Raw genomic sequence first — 20,612 nt, 5'->3', positions numbered from 1 at the left:
CACAATATGTACAATCCAATAATAAAAAACAACTAAAAACCCCTATTATAAAACCAAACATACACACAAACATACCATGCATAACTTGTAATGGCCTAGGGGGAAGGGATATCTCAACTCCCCCATGCCTGGCGGTATAAATGAGTCTTGAGTAGTTTACGAAAGACAGGGAGGGTGGGGGCAGTTCTAATCTCCAGGGGGAGTTGGTTCCAGAGGGCCGGGGCCACCACAGAGAAGGCTCTTCCCCTGGGGCCCGCCAAACGACATTGTTTAGTCGACGGGACCCAGAGAAGGTCAACTCTGTGGGACCTTATCGGTCGCTGGGATTCGTGCGGTAGCAGGTGGTTCCGGAGGTAATCTGGTCCAATGCCATGTAGGGCTTTAAAGGTCATGACCAACACTTTGAATTGTGACCGGAAACTGATCGGCAGCCAATGCAAGCCACGGAGTGTTGAAGAAACGTGAGCGAATCTTGGAAGCCCCACGATGGCTCTCGCGGCTGCGTTCTGCACGATCTGAAGTTTCCGGACACTTTTCAGAGGTATAGGGTAGGACAGGACAGAACAGGAATGGAATAGAATAGAATAGAATAACAATGGTATGGAATGGAATTAAGAGGGAAGGGCCCTTGGATGTCTTCTAGTCCAGCCCCTTCTCAAGCAGGAAATCCTATACCATTACAGACAAGTGACTGTCCAGTCTCTTCTTCAAAACCTTCAGTGATGGAACACGCACATAAATGTAGTTGCCATGAAATTCATTTTTATCATACCCAGGACTTAACGTAGCCATATATAGCACTGTGATTCTGCGTGCATTAACAGTAGTTGGAAAATAGCAACCAGAAATGGACGGTATATCCCGTCCAGATTCTGGAACTAGATAAGGTTTTGGTTTGATCCATTTATAGGCTGCCTTAGATCCTGTGGTTTGTAGAAGCAGAGACCTGCTTGGGATCATTGGCAAGCACGTCTCCAGCTATCCAATCTTGGCCCGAACGAAGAAATTAAAATCCAGAAGGTTCAACGCACCCAACCGGAGGCTTATCTTAGAAAGTGGTCTTCAAGGCAGAAGCTTATGGGAGATTACAGACGTCAGGAGGCTCATCATAACTGGTGGTTAAAAACCGCAGGGCATCCCAAAGGGATCTCAAAACTGATGGATTCTCTCAGGTCATGACCAGCTGTGCCAAGCATGAATCCAAAATAAACCATTGGGGGAGAAATCACAATAAAGAAGAATATTTGTAGCTCAGGGTTGAAATGAGGGGTCCTTGGTGCTTTCTAGGAGCTTGCTTGTTTGTTGCAAACGTTTCATGACCCAGCTAGGCAACATAATCAGTGCTAGTAAGGGGTGGGTTTGCAGAAAGGAAGAGGAGGAGGAGGACCGTGCGGTCTTGGGTGCTCTCTGAGCTTGGTTGTTTTATTGAAAACATTTCGTGACCCAGCTAGGTAGTATCACCAGTGCTAGTAAGGAGTGGAGTTTGCAGAGAGGAGGAGGAGGAGGAGGAGAGCGACGACTATGGGGTCTTCAGTGCTCTCTGAGCTTGGTTGTTTTGAAATGGGACATTTTATGACCCAGTTTTGTAATATCATCAGTGCTAGTAAGGAATGGAGTTTACAAAGAGGAGGAGGAGGAGGATTGTTGGGTCTGACCTTAGCTGCTTCCTTGTAGATATCAGTGCTAGAAGGGAGTTGGGTTGGGAGAAGGAGGACGAAGAGGAAGAGGAGGAAGAGGAGGAGGAGAGGGAAAGGAGGAAGACTATGGCATCTTTGCTGCTCTCTGAACTTGGTTGTTTTCTTGAAAACGTTTCACAACCCAAACTAGGTGACATCATCAATATTAGTCACCGAGGTTAGTCACTAGCACTGATGGGGCTACCTTGTTTGGCTCGTGAAATGTCTTGAAGAAGACCACCAAGCTCAGAGAGCACCAAGGATCCCTGTTAGCGACTACTTCAGCTTCAACCACAACAACACAAGAGCACACAACAGATTCAAACTTAATATTAATTGCTGCAAACTTGACTGTAAAAAATATGACTTTAGCAATCGAGTTGTCGAAGCGTGGAAGTCATTACCTGCTCCGTCATGTCAACCCCTAACCCCCAACATTTTACCGTTGGACTATCCACGGTTGACCTCTCCAGGTACCTAAGAGGCCAGTAAGGGGCGTGCATAAGATCACTAGTGTGCCTCCCGTCCCCTGTCCAATTGTCTCTCCTTATCTTATTTATCTTTTCTTCCATTCCTATGAATTTCCCTCTATTCCTCGCTGACTTATTTTATCTTATTTTCATTCTTATATTTTCTCCTCTATTGTTTCTTTGATATATTTTACTACATGTATATTCTCTATAACCTACAATGTGTATTGGACTAAACAAACAAACAAACAAACAAACAAACAAATATAACTTGATTGATTGTGCAGCCACCTAGAATTCTGGAACTTGAAAATGAACGTTTCTGCCCTAACAATATCGAATCTCAGTAGGTTCAAGGTTGACTCAGCCTTCCGTCCTCCCAAGATCAGTAAAATGAGGACCCAGATTGTTGGGGGCAATATATGCTTACTCTCTTCAAACCACTTAGAGGGGGCTGTAAAGCACTGTGAAGCGGTATATAAGTCTAAATTCTAATGCTATTAGGAAAGACCTTAATCTGGAGTTCTTGGGTAGCAATAACCACTGTTTCCACAGCACAATGTCTCCCTTGCATTGACTTCTGTCCTCGAAATAGCCTGCTGTGATTAATCTATTCCTGGCTTTGTGTTCCTCCTGACAAGGGGTGTTTGTCTATAAAAGCCGTTGGCTTTCCTGCTTAGGAAGAACAAAATAAAAGGAAGCCAACAAAATAAAAGGAAGCAACCCACAACAGAGCTCCAGTTGTGGAAGAGATGGACCTGATAGCTCCTTGGGAGATGGAAATGAAAGCCAGCTTGGTAAGCTAACCTCACGTCTCCTGCCGGTTTTGAAAATGTGGAAGCCAAGATGAAATGGAAAAATGGAAGATGAAGGAGGAGGAGGAGGAGGAGGAGGAGGAGGAGAAAGAAGAAGAAGGAGGAGGAGGAGGAGGAAGAAGGAGAAGAAGGAGAAGAAGAAGGAGAAGAAAAAGGAGAAGGAGAAGAAGAAGAAGGAGAAGGAGAAGAAGGAGAAGAAAAAGGAGAAGAAGAAGGAGAAGAAAAAGGAGAAGAAGAAGGAGAAGAAGAAAAAGGAGAAGAAGAAGAAAAAGGAGAAGGAGAAGAAGAAGGAGGAGAAGAAAAAGGAGAAGAAAAAGGAGGAGGAGGAGGAGGAGGAAGAGGAGAAGAAGAAGAAATAATAATAATAATAGTTTTGGAGATCCTCATGTGGTGACCAAAACTGGATGCAGTATTCCAGATGTGGCCCTTACTAAGGCTTGATAAAGCTGATACTTCACGGGATTTTGATTCTACGCCACTGTTTATACAACCAAGGATTGTGTTAGCTTTTTTGGCTGCTGCTACACACTGCTGGCTCATGTTTAAGTGATCGTCCACTAATCATGACCAATTGATGGAGTGAGAGAGAGGAAAAAACCATTTGGTAGCCCAGATCTTGATGATTGGGGTCATTCAAACAGAAAGGCCTGAAGAAAGTTGTCGTTTCAATGGATCCCCAATTTATTGATGGGTGTTTTAGGGCGTTTCTTCTTACGAACTGATTTTTTTTTTAAAAAAAACCCAACAACGTTCAGTAAAGTTGAGTTGGTGTTTGGGGACAGCTGCCTAGCAATTACAGCTACACTGAGCTTTCAAAGAGCCACAGAAAGGCATAATTATAGTTCTGGACACACCAAACACCCATGGAAAGTTTAGTCTTTGCTTAGCCAGAAATAACGAAGCCAAGTAAAAGGGGAGTTTAAAAATCCCAACATTAAATCAGGCAGAACAAGATGCTACTTATTAAACTCCACTACAAGTTTCTCCGAGAAAGCTCACCGCAGCACATCGCAGGGGGACAGAGAAGTCGCTATTCCTTTCCAGCTCAGCTTAACTTTACATTTCAAAGGATATTTTTATTTGATTTTTTTTTTAAACCTGGGGAGAGCCTACACCCACTTACTCCCATCCAAAAGCTAGCTTTGTTTCTTTAAGTTTGCGAATTGTTGCATTTTTATTCGGGAGGGTCCTCAGTTGCCCTGCAACCGAATCCCTCGGATCAGATGAGTTCACGTCTTACATCCAGGTCTTGCTGAAATATAATAATAATAATAACAACAGAGTTGGAAGGGTCCTTGGAGGTCTTCTAGTCCAACCCCCTGCTTGGGAAGGAGACCCTACACTACTGCAGACAGATGGTTATCCAACATCTTCTTAAAAACTTCCAGTGTTGGAGCATTCACAACTTCTGGAGGCAAGCTGTTCCATGGATTCATTGTTCTCACTGTTAGGAAGTTACTCCTTAGTTCTAAGTTGCTTCCCTCCTTGTTTAGTTTCCACCCATTGCTTCTTGTTCTACCCTCAGATGCTTTGGAGAACAGCCTAACTCCCTCTTCTTTGTGTCAACCCCTGAGAAATTGGAACATTGCTATCATGTCTCCCCTGGTCCTTCTTTTCATTAAACTAGCCATGCCCAGTTTCTTCAACCGTTCTTCATGTGTTTTAGCCTCCAGTCCCCTAATCATCTTTGTCGCTCTTCTCTGCACTCTTTCTAGAGTCTCAACATCCTTTTTGCGTTGTGGCGACCAAAACTGAATGCAGTATTCCAAGTGTGGCCTTACCAAGGCCTTATAAAGTGGTCAACATATATCCTGATTGGTTGGATTGGAAAAATTAGTAAGGGGATTGACAAAGTCAACCCGTCAGAATACAGCTGGAAGGCACCTGGAGGTCTTCTAGTCCAGCCCCCTGCTCAAGCAGGCGATCCTATATCAGTGATGGTAAACTTTGTTTGGTTCATGTGCCAAAAGGGTGTATATGCATGTGGGAGTCAAGCTATTCTCTAAAATACCTGAGGGTAGAACAGAAGGGAAAAAACACTGGTCTGGAGGACAGAAGTGTATGTACCTATACCAATTTTGCATTGTCCATTTTGTCGCATCCTTCCAACCCAAAACTATTACTGCCTGAGCGCTTTCTATTGCTACTTGTTTTATTTCTCTAAATTCTCCCATCGCATTGCTTTTAACTAATACTGCCATTTCCTTAGTGATTGTCCATTGTATGTTTAGCATTCTATTAATATCCTCTTGCACTTTTTGCCAAAATTCCTGCACTATCGGGCATTCCCAAAACATGTGAAAAAACACTCCTTTATCTTGACACCCATGCCAACAAATAGGTGAGGTGGCGAGGAGGAGCATGCGCCTCCCATACACCCGGCGCGAGGCTGCCTCCCATACACTGTGCCAGAGAGAGAAACCCAGGGGGGGATGGCAGGAAACCGGCCAGGCCTTCGTGCCGTTCTCAAATTTCCTGGGAAATTTTTCCGGGCTCGGGGTCTTAAGTAGAAAATGGTTCTTAAGCAGAGGCAAAAAAATCTTGAACACCCAGTTCTTATCTAGAAAAGTTATTTATTTATTTATTGTTAGAGTTGAAAGGGACCCTGCAGGTCATCAAGTCCAACCCCCTGCCTGAGCAGGAATCCTAAAGCACCCCAGCCAAGTGGCATTCCAATCTCCTCTTGAAAGTGTCCAGAGTTGGGGAATTCACAACCTCCGCAGGCAGGTTGTTCCACTGGTTGATCGCTCTGACCATCAGGAAGTTCTTCCTTACTTCTAGGTTGAATCTCTCCTTGGTCAGCTTCCAGCCGTTTCCTCGTCCGGCCCTCTGGTGCTCTGGAGAATAGAGTGACCCCCTCCTCTCTGTGGCAACCCCTTGTATACCTGTATACAGCTATCATGTCCCCTCTGGTCCTCCTTTTCTCTAGGCTATCCATGCCCAGTTCCCGCAGTCTCTCTTCGTAAGTCTTGGTTTCAAGTCCCCTAATCATTTTGGTTGCTCTTTTCTGCACCTTCTCCAGTGTCTCTTTTGAAGTGTGGTGACCAGAACTGGATGCAGTACTCCAGATGTGGTCTGACCAGGGCGTAGTAGAGTGGTATTAAGACTTCCCTGGTCTTGGAGTATATCCCCCTGTTGATGCAGCTTAGGATAGTGTTGGCTTTTTTGGCCGCTGCTGCACATTGCTGGCTCATGTTCTTAAGTAGAGACGTTCTTAGGTAGAGGTACCATTGTATAGTTATTTAGGCAACATGAGCATCAAATTGCATTTTTGACATAGCCATTTTGCTAGCTTCCCGGAAAATCTTGGTGCAGTCAGTGATGAGCAGGGTGGGCGATTCCACCAAGATTTGAAGGTCAGGGAGGCATGGGATCAAGGTAGGTGGGATGTACATATTATGGCTGACAATTGTTGGAGCATCAAGCAAGGACATCCACAGATTAAACACTCTAAAAAAAGCTATAAGTGAAATTTGTTACCTTAATATATATAATTACTGTTTGATTAAAAAAAACAACTATTTGTATGAACACAATTTATCTTGCAGTAACTGCAACAATATCGCCAAAAAAGCTTCTAGAGTTGTTAACCTGATCCTACGCAGCTTCTGCTCAGGCAATCTCACACTACTCACAAGAGCCTACAAAACTTTTGCCAGACCCATCCTAGACTACTGCTCATCTGTCTGGAACCCATACCACATCTCGGACATCAACACCCTTGAAAATGTCCAAAGATATTTCACCAGAAGAGCCCTTCACTCCTTCACTCGAAACAGAATATCCTACGAAAATAGACTAACAATCCTGGGCCTAGAAAGCCTAGAACTACGGCGCCTAAAACACGATTTGAGTATAGCCCACAAGATCATATGCTGTAACGTCCTACAGGTCAATGACTACTTCAGCTTCAACCGTAACAACACAAGAGCACGCAAACCGCTCCAAACTTGACTGTAAAAAATATGATTTCAACAATCGAGTTATCGAAGCTTGGAACTCATTGCCGGACTCAATTGTGTCAACCCCTAACCCCCAACATTTCTCCCTTAGACTCTCCATGATTGACCTCTCCAGGTTCCTAAGAGGCCAGTAAGGGGCATACATAAGTGCACTGGTGTGCCTTTCGTCCCCTGTCCAATTGTCTTTCCTTTCTCTCACTTATCATATATATTTTCTTTCTTTCATATATCCTCTCCTCTAAGTTCACTTTACCCTTATATATGTATATTACTACATATCTATTTTTCTTCCTATGTATTTGTGTATTGGACAAATGAATAAATAAAATAAATAAATAAGTTAAATTGTGTTCATACAAATAGTTGTATTATAGCCTCTGTATGAATAAAATTATTCTTTGTAAACAGTGTATTTGGTAAGTTTTTTAAAATATATATATTTTATTAATTTTCAAAAAACAAACATAACAGACATAACATACAACATTTAGTGGAGCTACAGTCGCTCCGCTCAAAGTAGAAGTCATCATCATAATAATAAAAGAAAAACTTTGTCTATAAAATGTATATAAATATATAAAGTGAAAATATCCGTTTTAATATAGTAAATCTAAAACTATATCAAAGTTTGTAAATATATATATAAGAAAAAGAAATTTTAAGAGAAGAAAGAAGAATTTATGTTTATATTAGTAAATAATTACCATCTAATACAATTCTACTACTAAATTCAAATATTCAAAATAATATAACAACACACTTATCCCTTTTTCCTTGTTTCCCACCAAGTATATATTTGGTAAGTTTTTACTTTCCTTTCCTTTATATGCACAACTTATAATGACTTTTGAGGATAAAAAGTTGACGTGGTAGACAAAAACTGTGGTTATTTTTGGATCCAGAGGCCAAAACAAGTCACAGATTTAAGACAACGAAATTGCTGCTCCCCACTGTAATTGTTCCCACCATCCGGAAATTTCTTCTTAGTTCCAGGTTGGATCACTCTTTGATGATTTTCCACCCATTACTTTATGGCACATCTGTATGGCTCTAATCTATTCATCTACGGAACAACTCTGGGGCTTCATCCGTATGCAATTTTTTAAAAACCCATTGAAACCAAATGTGGACTTTACCTCCAGTGATGGATGCTCAGCCACCTGTCCAAAGAGAAGCATCGTTTTAAGACTCCAAAGCAATATTGTCTTGAAGGTTGGGGGGGGGGGGGCTCTTGGTGTTTTTTGGTGGCCAAGGAACAAAGGCCCCGCGTGTGCTGGGAAAGAATGCCAAATATTTGACATCAAACAGTGGCTGAGATTTCAACATGTCACCACTGGCAGAGTCCATAACGGGCTGTGTAATTTCTCAAAAGCCCATTGAGATAATTCTGGGGCATGAGAACTGGGAATGGGCAGTAAGGGACCAATTCCACTTTGATCTCCCCTGGCTTTTTCACTCGTCACTAATCTGGGGATCATCTCATGGGACAACATAAATCCTTGGAGCGGTTCCATAGTTAAACATGGCAAAGAAGCAGAAATATTTCTTCACCTCCATGAAGAAGGAATCCATGGCCTGTTGGACAGCCCATCCCAAATCTGGAACTTGTGGAGGGGAGGAAAATGTATTATTTTAATAATAACAATAACAATAACAACAACAATTTAATTAATTTTAATTAATTTATGCATTGTTAAATGTCCAGTTGACTGTTTTATGTTTAATGAATAAAAGATGGTTATGATGATGATGATGATGATAATAATAAAATTAATAATAATAGTATTATTATTATTATTAATATTATTATTATTTATTGGATTTGTATGCCGCCCCTCTCCGGAGACTCGAGGCGGCAAACAGCAACAATAAGACAGTGTACAGTAATAATCCAATACTAAAAATGATTAAAAACCCATTAATATAAAAAACCAAACATACATGCAGACATACCATGCATAAAATTGTAAAGGCCTAGGGGGAAAGAGCATCTCAATTCCCCCATGCCTGGCGGCAGAGGTGGGTTTTAAGTAGCTTACGAAAGGCAAGGAGGGTGGGGGCAATTCTAATCTCTGGGGGGAGTTGGTTCCAGAGGGCCGGGGCCGCCACAGAGAAGGCTTTTCCCCTGGGTCCCGCCAAACGGCATTGTTTAGTTGACGGGACCCGGAGAAGACCCACTCTGTGGGACCTAACTGGTCGCTGGGATTCGTGCAGCAGAAGGCAGTCCCGGAGATAATCTGTAGTAGTAATAACAACAACAGAGTTGGGAGGGACCTTGTAGGTCTTCTAGTCCAACCCCCTGCTTTTATGTTTAATAAAAAAGGTAGTAACAACAACAACAACAACAGTAATAATAATTTTGCAAGGAAACTGATGAAACAATTGATCATATCCTCAGCAGCTGCAAGAAAATTGCACAGACTACAAACAGAGGCACAACTATGTGGCCCAGATGTTTCATTGGACCCTGTGCCACAACTGCCACCTACAGTGGTAAAGAACTGGTGGGATCATAAACCTGATGAAATAGTTGAAAACAAACATGCCAAAATACTTTGGGACTTTCAAATTCAAACTCACAAGGTTTTGAAACACAATGCACTGGACCTCAAGATTGGGGAGAAAAAAATGTTTGGACATACCAGGTGACAGTTGAATTGATGAAAAACAACAAGAAAAATGTAGCCGATATTAGGATTTTAAACTCAATTGCTGCCAACCTGCCTTCCATTGAGGACCTGTAGACTGCACCTGTCAAAAAGAGGGCGGTGAAAATATTTACCGACCCCTCGCATCCTGGACATAAACTGTTTCAACTCCTACCCTCAAAATGTCACTGCAGAGCAATGCACACCAAGACAACCAGACACAAGAATAGTTTTTTCTCGAACGCCATCTCTCTGCTCAACAAATAATTCCGTCAACACTGTCAAACTACTGTATTAACTAAGTCTGCACTACTATTTATTACTATTTTTTTCTCCTCATTCCTATCACCCATCTCTCCTACTTATGACTGTATGACTGTTGTTGCTTGTATCCTTACGATTGTATTAATATTGATTATTTCCTGATTGCTTATTTGACCTCTATGGCAATCATTAAGTGTTGTACCTCATGATTCTTGACAAATGTATCTTTTTCTTTTATGAACACTGAGAGCATCTGCACCAAAGACAAATTCCTTGTGTGTCCCAATCACACTTGGCCAATAAAGAATTCTGTCCTATTCTTTCCTATTCTGTCCTATTCTATTCTATTCTATTCTATTCTGCACACTGAGAGCATCTGCACCAAAGATAAATTCCTTGTGTGTCCAATCACACTTGGCCAATAAAGAATTCTATTCTGTTCTTTTCTTTTCTTTTCTGTTCTGTTCTATTCTGTTCTATTCTATCTTTTCTTTTATGCACACTGAGAGCACCTGCACCAAAGACTTCCTTGTGTGTCCAATCACACTTAGCCAATAAGTGTGCCGATCAGTTTCCGGTCACAATTCAAAGTGTTGGTTATGACCTTTAAAGCCCTTCATGGCATTGGACCAGAATATTTCCGAGACCGCCTCCTGCCGCACGAATCCCAGTGACCGATTAGGTCCCACAGAGTGGGCCTTCTCCGGGTCCCGTCAACTAAACAATGTCGGTTGGTGGGCCCCAGGGGAAGAGCCTTCTCTGTGGCGGCACCGGCCCTCTGGAACCAACTCCCCCCGGAGATTAGGACTGCCCCTACTCTTCCTGCCTTCCGTAAACTCCTTAAAACCCACCTTTGCCGTCAGGCATGGGGGAACTGAAACATCTCCCCCTGGGCATGTTTAATTTATGCATGGTATGTCTGTGTGTGCGTCTGTTAGCATATGGGTTTTTTTAAATATTTAAATATTTTTAAATTTGTCTGTTTACTTATGATTTGTTTCTACATGTTGTGAGCCGCCCCGAGTCTTCGGAGAGGGGCGGCATACAAATCTAAGTAATAAATAAATAAATAAATAAATAAAAAATTCTACTCTATTCCAGACATACCTTTTTCCTTCTATCGTTCATCATACAATTTTGCCTCCCTGTCCCTTATCATCTTTGTTGCGCTTTCAAGGATCTAAACCTCTCTCTCCCTCTGTCTCTCTTTTTTGGGTCAACCACGCCTGAACTTCATTCATCCCAGGAGGCATTTCTCAAGAACCTGTCCTGTACCTTTGCGGTCACATTAGATGACTGTTTTTAGCGTTGACCTGTAATTTGTGGGCTCTATTCCTGAGGTATGTTTATGTAGCCATGAGAGAGATGTTTTGAGCAAATTCTAGAGAGGCCAGCTTGGCCAGAATAATTCAGATGTGACTGGGGGCAGGCCTGTGTGTTTGTGTTAAAAAAAATGAACGCACAAGAGAAGAAAAATCCTTGCTTGTCAGTTTTGGGGTTATAGAATTTCATTTTCTTTCCTTAATAGCATTTAGATTTATATACTGCTTCACAGTGCTTTACATAAAAACATAGAAGATTAACGGCAGAAAAAGTCCTCATGGTCCATCTAGTCTGCCCTTATACTATTTCTCGTATTATATTTTAGGATTGATATATGTTTATCCCAGGCATATTTAAATTCAGTTACTGTGGATTGACCGACCACGTCTGCTGGAAGTTTGTTCCAAGCATCTACTACTCTTTCAGTCAAATAATATTTTCTCACGTTACTTCTAATCTTTCCCCCAACTAACCTCAGATTGTGCCCCCTTATTCTTGTGTTCAATTTACTATTAAAAACACTTCTCTTCTGAACCTTATTTAACCCTTTCACATATTTAAATGTTTTGATCATGTCCCTCTTTCCCTTCTGTCCTCCAGACTATACAGATTGAGTTCATGAAGTCTTTCCTGATACGTTTTATACTGAAGACCTTCCACCATTTTTGTAGCCCGTCTTTGAACCCGCTCAGTTTTGTCAATAGCTTTTTGTAGGTGAGGTCTCCAGAAGTGAACACAGTATTCCAAATGTGGTCTCACCAGCGCTCTATATAGCGGGATCACAATCTCCCTCTTCCTGCTTGTTATGCCTCTAGCTATTCAGTCAAGCATCCTACTTGCCTTTCCTACCGCCCAACCACACTGCTCACCCATTTTGAGACTGTCAGAAATAACTACCCCTAAATCCTTCTCTTCTGACGCTTTTGCTAACACAGAACTGCCAATACAATACTCAGATTGAGGATTCCTTTTCCCCAAGTGCGTTATTTTACATTTGATAACATTAAACTGCAGTTTCCATTGCTTTGACCATTTATCTAGTAAAGCTAAATAATTTACCATCTTACAGACGCCTCCAGGAATATCAACCCTAATGCACACTTTAGAGTCATCGGCAAATAGGCAAACCTTCCCTACCAAACCTTCCCCTATGTTACTCACAAACATATTAAAAAGAATAGGACCCAGAACAGACCCTTGTGGCACACACAAATGGGTTTTTATTACGGGGTTTGAGTTTTAGATTTTATTTATTTATTTGTTTGTTTGTTCATTTATTTATTTATTTGTTTATTTATTTATTCATTCATTTATGTATTTATTTATTTATTTAGTCCAATACACAATGAGGGTTTTAGTGGGTATATATCTATATACACATAGTAAAATACATGATGAAGGTTATAGAGGAGATACTAATAGTAAAATATTTATAAGAAATAATAGAAAAGAAGGTATAGTAATAGAACATATCAATGAAAGAATAGAAGAAGAGATATAGGAATAGAAGAAAGGTATAGGAGATATAGGAGAGCAATAGGACAGGGGACGGAAGGCACTCTAGTGCACTTGTACTCGCCCCTTACTGACCTCTTAGGAATCTGGATAGGTCAACTGTAGATAATCTAAGGGTAAAGTGTTGGGGGTTTGGGGATGACACTATGGAGTACGATAATGAGTTCCACGCTTCGACAACTTGGTTACTGAAGTCATATTTTCTACAGTCAAGTTTGGAGCGGTTAATATTAAGTTTAAATCTGTTGTGTGCTCTTGTGTTGTTGTGGTTGAAGCTGAAGTAGTCTCCGACAGGCAGGACATTGCAGCATATGATCTTGTGGGCAATACTTAGATCTTGTTTAAGGCGTCTTAGTTCTAAACTTTCTAGGCCCAGGATTGAAAGTCTAGTCTCGTAGGGTATTCTGTTTCGAGTGGAGGAGTGAAGGGCTCTTCTGGTGAAGTATCTTTGGACATATTCAAGGGTGTTAATGTCTGAGATGCGATATGGGTTCCAAACAGATTCGAGGATGGGTCTGGCAAAAGTTTTGTAAGCTCTGGTAAATAGTGTGAGATTGCCAGAGCAGAAGCTACGTAGGATTAGGTTTACAACTCTTGAAGCCTTCTTGGCTATATTGTTGCAGTGGGCTTTGGCACTTAAATCTTTGGTTATTAGTATACCGAGGTCTTTAACCGAGTGGGGATTATCTGTGATAATTTGATTATTCAGTTCGTATTTGGAGTTCAGATTCTTTTCCCCTATTTGTAGGACAGAGCATTTGCTAGTTGAGATTTGGAGTTGCCATGTGTTAGACCAGTGATTTTCAACCTTCTTTGAGCCGCGGCACATTTTTTACATTTACGAAACCCTGGGGCACATTGAGTGGGGCAGGGGGGGGGCTAAAAAAAGTTTGGACAAAAAAATTCTCTCTCTCTCTCTCTTCCTCCCTTTCACTCTATTTCTCTCTCCTTCTTTCTCTCCCTTCCTTCCTCTATCATTCTCTCTCCATCCCTCTTTCTTTCTCTTCCTTCCTTCCTCTCTTTTTTGCTCTCTTTCTCTCTCTGTGTCTTTCTCTTTCTCTCCTTCCCTCCCTCTCTTTCTCTCTCTCTCTTGCTTTCTTTCTCTCTCTTGTTCTCTTTCTTTCTCTCTCTCTTGCTTTCTTTCTCTTGTTCTCTTTCTCTCTATCTTGTTTTCTTTCTCACTCGCTCTTTCTCTCTTTTCCTTTCTTTCTATCTCTCTCTTGCTTGCTTTCTCTTGCTTTCTCTCTCTCTTGCTTTCTTTTTCTCTCTGAGCTTCGCGGCACACCTGACCATGTCTCACGGCACACTGGTTGAAAAACACTGTGTTAGACCACTCAGAAACAGCATCAAGGTCTTTTTATTATATTCGACTTCTTCTTATTGCTCTGTATCTTTTTGTATTTTTATTATATTATTTGTAAGCTGCCCCGAGTCCTTCGGGATTGGGCGGCATAGGAGTCGAATGAATGAATGAATGAATAAATAAATAAGTGAGGAAGGATTTGGCACTTCCTCACCCTCCAGCCTACCATTTGGAGAGGAGGCCGAGCTCCTGGCTTACAGGAGCTGTTCCTGGAAGTAAGCTTGATATTCATTAGCTTGGAAAAGCCCACAGAAACCAGACACCTGGTTCCCAAAGTTGTTTTTTTTTTTAAAGTCCCTGCAGCTATTTAAAAGCAACAGGAGGCAGCAGAGAAGGCAATTTTTTTTCCCCTCCTGCTCGGCTGCAGATCCGTCCTCTTCCTTCATCCATTCTCTGCCTCTGAATTCCACATCCCATCCACCCCAGCATCTTTGGATCGTGGGGTGAAGCTACCTGCGCACATCCAAAGCAGGGGACCCCTGGAGACGGTCTGGCATCCCCTCTCCCACCCCCCACCCCCAGCAATCCTTCGCATTTTTTTTTTTTTACAATCCTCAAGGCTTTTTTAAGCTCAGGAATTGGGGGGGGGGATTCCCTAGAAGAAAATTGCATTTTTTTTTCTTTTTGTTCGTTTTAGAGTCTGTTTTCAGAGAGACCTCCTTCTACAACTTACCTGGATGTAGTGTAAGTATATCTGCGCTCCAAAATTCCGTCTGGCTTTTAAATTTAAAAATCTAAATTTAAATCATAACGATGCTTAAAGACTTGGACAATTTGCCTATATGAAAGGAAAGCTCCTTGGCCAATTGTTTAAAATCCATTCTAATCTTCCTTCCTCCCTTCCTTCCTTCCTTCCTTCCTTCCTTCCTTCCTTCCTTCCTTTCCTTCCTTGCTCTTTCTTTCTTTCTTTCTTTTTCTTTCTTTCCTTCCTTCTTTCCTTCCTTTTCTCTCTCTCTCCTTTCTTTCTTTCTTTCCTTCCTTTCGTTTCTCTTTTTTCTTTCTTTCTTTCTCTCTTCCCTTCCTTCCTTCCCTCCCTCCCCCTCTCTCTTTCTTTCTTTCTTTTTGCTAGGGTGATGTTTTAAACCTGAACTGCAAATGATGTCCCCGGGGAGAGAATTTCAGCTCTTTTTGATACTTTGATTCTGGGCTTTTTTGCTTTTCTTTTAAAAGGTCTAGAGCAGTCACTTCCACGGGCAAATGCTAATTTTTAGTAGCTATTTGGCCAGGAATGCTTTGCCACGGGGAAGAAAAACTGATGTTTTTAATGAGGTGTAAGCGTGGAATCCAGGGCTGCTTGAATTAATAAATTACTTTGGAGATTGGCATTGCAGTGCTTAAAATATCTAGCTGGGAATCACGTGGGGGTGCTTTACTATCAAAGAGAGCACCAGGTTTCCTAAAAATTCCTTTCCAGGTTTGGTGCGGTAGGGAGAATGCGACCACTCTCCATTCTTTTCACCAGCAATTTGAGAAGAAAACTGCTTTTTAGGAAACCTGGCGCTCTCTTTGATCGTTTAGTGACTTCCAGTCCAAGAGAGGGAAATCACACACACACAAACATATACACTGTTGAAAAAAATAAAGGGAACACTCAAATAACACATCCTAGATCTGAATGAATGAAATATTCTCATTGAATACAAAGTTGAATGTGCACAACGGCATGTGAAATGGATTGTCAATCAGGGTTGCTTCCTAAGTGGACAGTTTGATTTCATAGAAGTTTGATTGACTTGGAGTTATATTGTGTTGGAACCTTGGTTATCGTTTACTTAACCCATTTTAAAAAAGAGAGCGAACACAAGTTATTTTGTGATATTTATATGCCGCTCATCCATCTACCCAAAGGATAATGAATCATTTTTATTAAAACTAACCTAACTCTGGATTTGGTTGAGAATATTGGGTGACCCCAAAGACTCACAGCTAGTTAAACCCCAACATCCCAAAGTTGCAGAGCCTCGGTGACGCAGTGGTTAGAGTGCAGTACTGCAAGCTACTTCTGCTGATCGCCGGCTGCTAGCAGTTTGGTGGATCGAATCTCAGTAGGCTCTAGGTTGAACTCAGCCTTCCATCCTTCCAAGGTGGGTAAAATGAGGACCCCGATTGTTGCTTATTCTCTGTAAACTGATTAGAGAGGGCTGTAAAGGACTATGAAGCAGTATATAAGTCTAAATGCTACATGGTATAACTCTAAATGCTATTATTTCCCTCACTACACCTAAAAGGCAGCTGGACTTTTTTTTGTTTTTCCTTGAAGGCATTTTGCTTCTCATTTGAGGAGCTTCTTCAGTTCTTCAGAATCTCCCCATTTTCCTGGTGTTTGACCGGTAAATGATAGATTCCCCACTATCCGCCTTATTTCGGATACTTCCAAGATGAGAAGTAAGACAGTACCACCAAAGGCAAAAATAGAAAGGAAGACAGATAATGCCATAAGCTACCGCATAAAGTTCACATAAGATTCTCAAAAAAAAAAAAGAAATAAGACAGTGATGGATAAAATTTATAGAAGGGCAAGAGAGGAGCGGTTCATATATTATTATTATTATTATTATTATTATTATTATTATTATTATTATTATTATTATTATATTTGCATGCCGTCCCTCTCCGAAGTCTCCCATCTATGATGGGAAAGAAATTGTGACTCTTAAACAAATGCTGAGTATTGTATTGGCAGTTCTGTGTTAGCAAAAACTTCAGAAGAGAAGGATTTAGGGGTCGTGATTTCTGACAGTCTCCAAATGGGTGAGCAGTGTGGTCGGGCGGTAGGAAAAGCAAGTAGGATGCTTGACTGAATAGCTAGAGGTATAACAAGCAGGAAGAGGGAGATTATGATCCCGCTATATAGAGTGCTGGTGAGACCATATTTGGAATACTGTGTTCAGTTCTGGAGACCTCACCTACAAAAAGATATTGACAAAATTGAACGGGTCCAAAGACGGGCTACAAGAATGGTGGAAGGTCTTAAGCATAAAACGTATCAGGAAAGACTTCATGAACTCAATCTGTATAGTCTGGAGGACAGAAGGGAAAGGGGGGACATGATCGAAACATTTAAATATGTCAAAGGGTTAAATAAGGTTCAGGAGGGAAGTGTTTTTAATAGGAAATGAACACAAGAATAAGGGGGCACAATTTGAGGTTAGTTGGGGGAAGATCAAAAGCAACATGAGAAAATATTATTTTACTGAAAGAGTAGTAGATCCTTGGAACAAACTTCCAGCAGATGTGGTTGGTAAATCCACAGTAACTGAATTTAAACATGCCTGGGATGAACATACAGTATATCCATCCTAAGATAAAATACAAAAAATAGTATAAGGGCAGACTAGATGTATCATGAGGTCTTTTTCTGCCGTCAGTCTTCTATGTTTCTAAATACGGTATTTTTCAGAGTATAAGACGCACCTTGAAAATTTGGCTGTGTCTTATACTCCAAATGTAGCTTTTTCGAACCTTTCTCCCCCCAGCCTGCTAATGATGCTAATGATCTTCCCAGCTTCCTACTCCCTCTGAAGAATGTTTTTTCTAGCCCTAAGTCTTTGTAGGGTTGTTTTCATTGCTACTCCCTCTGAAAAAGGTTTTTTTCAGCTCTAATGAGGTGCTAACAAGCTTCCTGGCTTGCAGGATTTTTTCATGCTACTCCTCCGGATATTTTTTTCCCCAGCCCTAAGTCATTGCAGGCTTGTTTTCATTGGTACTCCCTCCAAAAAGGCTTTTTTCAGCCCTAAGCAGGGGATAAAATAATGTGCTGAAGCTGACCAGACTAAGGACACTAGCCATATTATTTTTTCCCTATTCTCCTCCCCAAAACGAAGGTGTGTCTTATCTTCTGGTGCATCTTATACTCCAAAAAGTATGGTACCTAGATGAATTAGAGAGCAAAGGAGGAACTATAACTTTCTCTCCTCCCGATTAGTGAAAAATAAGAAAATGTTCCGATGGTTGATACTGGAGGGTAAGCTTATATCACGGCGAGATTAATAAAAAAATAAGACTTGACGCTTTGGACAAAGCTCGAGAGTTTTATAATCAATATGTAGGAATGGACGAAGAACAGGAGAGTAGAAAGGTATTGGAAAGCCAGGAAGGTCCACAGGTAGAAGGAAAGGAATAAGAGAGACCAGAAAAGGAAGGCAAGGATGCACAAGGAGACTAGATCAAGGAGAGGAACGAGGGCAACCAGTAGGCCAGTGTTTCCCAACCTTGGCAACTTGAAGATATTTGGACTTCAACTCCCAGCATTCACTGGCTGGGGAATTCTGGGAGTTGAAGTCCAAATATCTTCAAGTTGCCAAGGTTGGGAAACACTGCAGTAGGCAATAGGACGGAAGAAGCACATGAAATTAACATCACTTCATATAAATGGGTTGAATTCACCAGTTCAAAGAAAGTTAGCATTTTCCAAACTTCAAAAACAAGCAAGCGGATAGGATTTTGTTTACAGGAAACACACATTAAAAGGAAACAACAGCAAGGTGGCATTCTAGAATTTCCAAAAATAGGAAAATTACACTTGGCACTGGAACACACGCACACAAAAATAAAAATAAAAGAGAAATCTGGCTGGGTTCCAGCCAGCCTTGGAAATAAGCTTTTGTTCCACCTCCAAGCGAAGCTTGCAAGCAGCATAGAAAAATGATGGATTGATTGATTGTCCCAAAAGTGCTGTGTTTGTTTGTTTGGGTTTTTTCCCCAAAAGGCCCCTGGACTTTCTTTGTTTTGCCTGAAAGACATTTCACTTCTCCTCCCAGGAGCTTCCTCGGTTCTTTTAAGTAGAAAGGAAGAAAGTCCAGTTGCCTTTTGAGAAGTGGGAGAAAGCACCATTGGGACAACCACATCCCTGGAAGAAGGAGAATCTCCCTAGACATTTAAACCCCCAATGAATTACCGTGACACCCCTTTTTTCTGGCTCCTGGGGGGGGGGGGGGAAAGGGAGGAAGGAAGGGAAGGAGAAAGAAAGAAAGGAAAAAAGAAGGTAGGTAGGTAGGTAGGAATGAAGGAAGGAAGTGAAAGAGAAAGGAAGAAAAAATGAAAGAAATAAAAATAGAGGATGGATGGATGGAAGAAGAAAAAGAGAAAGAAAGGAAAACAGGTAGGTAGAAGGAAGGGTGGAAGGAAGAAAGTGAAAGAGAAAGGAAGAAAGAATGAAAGAAAAGAAAGAGAAAAAAGGAAGCATGGATGGATGGAAGGAAGGAAGGGAAAGAAAGGAAAAAAGGAAGGAAGGAGAAGGGAAAGGAAGGAAGGAAGGATGGAAGGAAGGAGAGGGAAGGAAGGCAGGCGAGATGGAAGGAAGGTGAGAAGGAAGGAGAGATGGATAGATGGAAGGAAAGAGGGAAGGGAAAGAGGGAAGGAAAGGAAAGGAAAGGAAAAGAGAACATTTAATTCCAAGTCCTGTAGTCAGGAGAAAGCACACCCTCCCCCATCCTTAAGACAATCTAAATCCATTCATAGACAGAAGTGAAAGAGAAAGGAAGAAAGAATGAATGAATGAAAGAAGAATAACTTAATTTTTAACAAGCAGGTACAAAACGAACCTTTTGCAAACCAGGTTCGGTTCCAGCCGGCTCCTTTCTCTGAGGGGGGGGTGGCAGCTTCGGAGTTTCATTTAATTTCCTAACCCCCCCTTTTTTACATTCTTCACAGGCACCCTCCCCCCCACGCCTACAACCTTGCCAAGGGGGGGGGATTTTGTTTCCAGTTTCCTAACCAGCCCACCGGAGGGCAGCAATCGACCGGCTGCCTGCGGGGCGCGGGGGGGAAAAAGCGCATTCTCTGCCCCCCCCTTCTCCGCACGCTTCTTTCTTCTTTCTCTTTTTTTTCTCATTCCTTTTCCTCCCGGTTTCTTTTCCTCCTCTTTGCCCCCTTTTTCCTCTCCTCCTTCCCTCTCCTTCTTCCCCACCAAAGCCAGACGAGGGTTTCCACGGGGAAAGGAAGAGCCGCAGCGCCTTAGGATCGCCGGGAGCCCCTTTTCTTGGGTTCTTTCTGCCCCCGAACCACTTCTGCCCCCCACCCACTCGTTCACCCCCCACCCCCAAAATTTGCAGCCGACCAAAAGCGAGGTGCCGGGTTGAGTCTTCCAGAGCCGAGGCTTCTTTCTTTCTTTCTTTCTTTCTTTCTTTCTTTCTTTCTTTCTTTCTTTCTTTCTTTCTTTCTTTCTTTCTTTCTTTCTTCCGTCCTTCCTTCCTTCCTCTTTCTTCCTTTCTTCTTTCTTTCTCTCTCTTTCTCCCTCCCTTCTTCCTTCCTTCTTTTTCTTTCTTTCTTTCTCTATTTCTCTTTCCCTCCCTTCCCCTCTCTCTCTCCTTCCTTCCATCCTTCCTTCCTTCCTTCTTTCTTATTCTTTTTTCCTCTTTCTTTCTTACTTCCTTTTTCTCTCTCTCCCTCTTTCGTTCGTCCGTCCGTCCCTCCCCTTCCTTCCTTCCTTCCTTCCTTCCTTCCTTCTTCTTCCATTCTTTATTTTTCTTTTGGCACAAGGACTTTTTTCCAGCAGCAGAGCGCGCAACGCTGCCGGGCTTCGGCTGGGCAGAGCAGGCGGCTGCGGCGGTCGCGCCGGGCGGGGGGCGTGGGTGG

General features: G+C 41.9%; 2 protein-coding genes across 2 annotated transcripts in view; both read right to left on the bottom strand.

The window, feature by feature from the left end:
- ST6GALNAC4 (ST6 N-acetylgalactosaminide alpha-2,6-sialyltransferase 4) overlaps window positions 1-20,612 on the bottom strand; it is a 683,294-nt gene that overhangs the window by 216,605 nt on the left and 446,077 nt on the right. The gene's annotated exons all lie outside the window — the stretch shown is intronic.
- Window positions 1-20,612, bottom strand: part of ST6GALNAC6 (ST6 N-acetylgalactosaminide alpha-2,6-sialyltransferase 6) — a 490,277-nt gene that overhangs the window by 238,696 nt on the left and 230,969 nt on the right. The window lies entirely within an intron of this gene.

This window comes from Erythrolamprus reginae, chromosome 8 (genome assembly GCF_031021105.1).
Source record: "Erythrolamprus reginae isolate rEryReg1 chromosome 8, rEryReg1.hap1, whole genome shotgun sequence".
Classification (NCBI taxonomy): domain Eukaryota; kingdom Metazoa; phylum Chordata; class Lepidosauria; order Squamata; family Dipsadidae; genus Erythrolamprus; species Erythrolamprus reginae.
The sequence above is the reverse complement of the archived record's forward strand: the minus strand, read 5'-3'. Positions and strand labels throughout refer to the sequence as shown.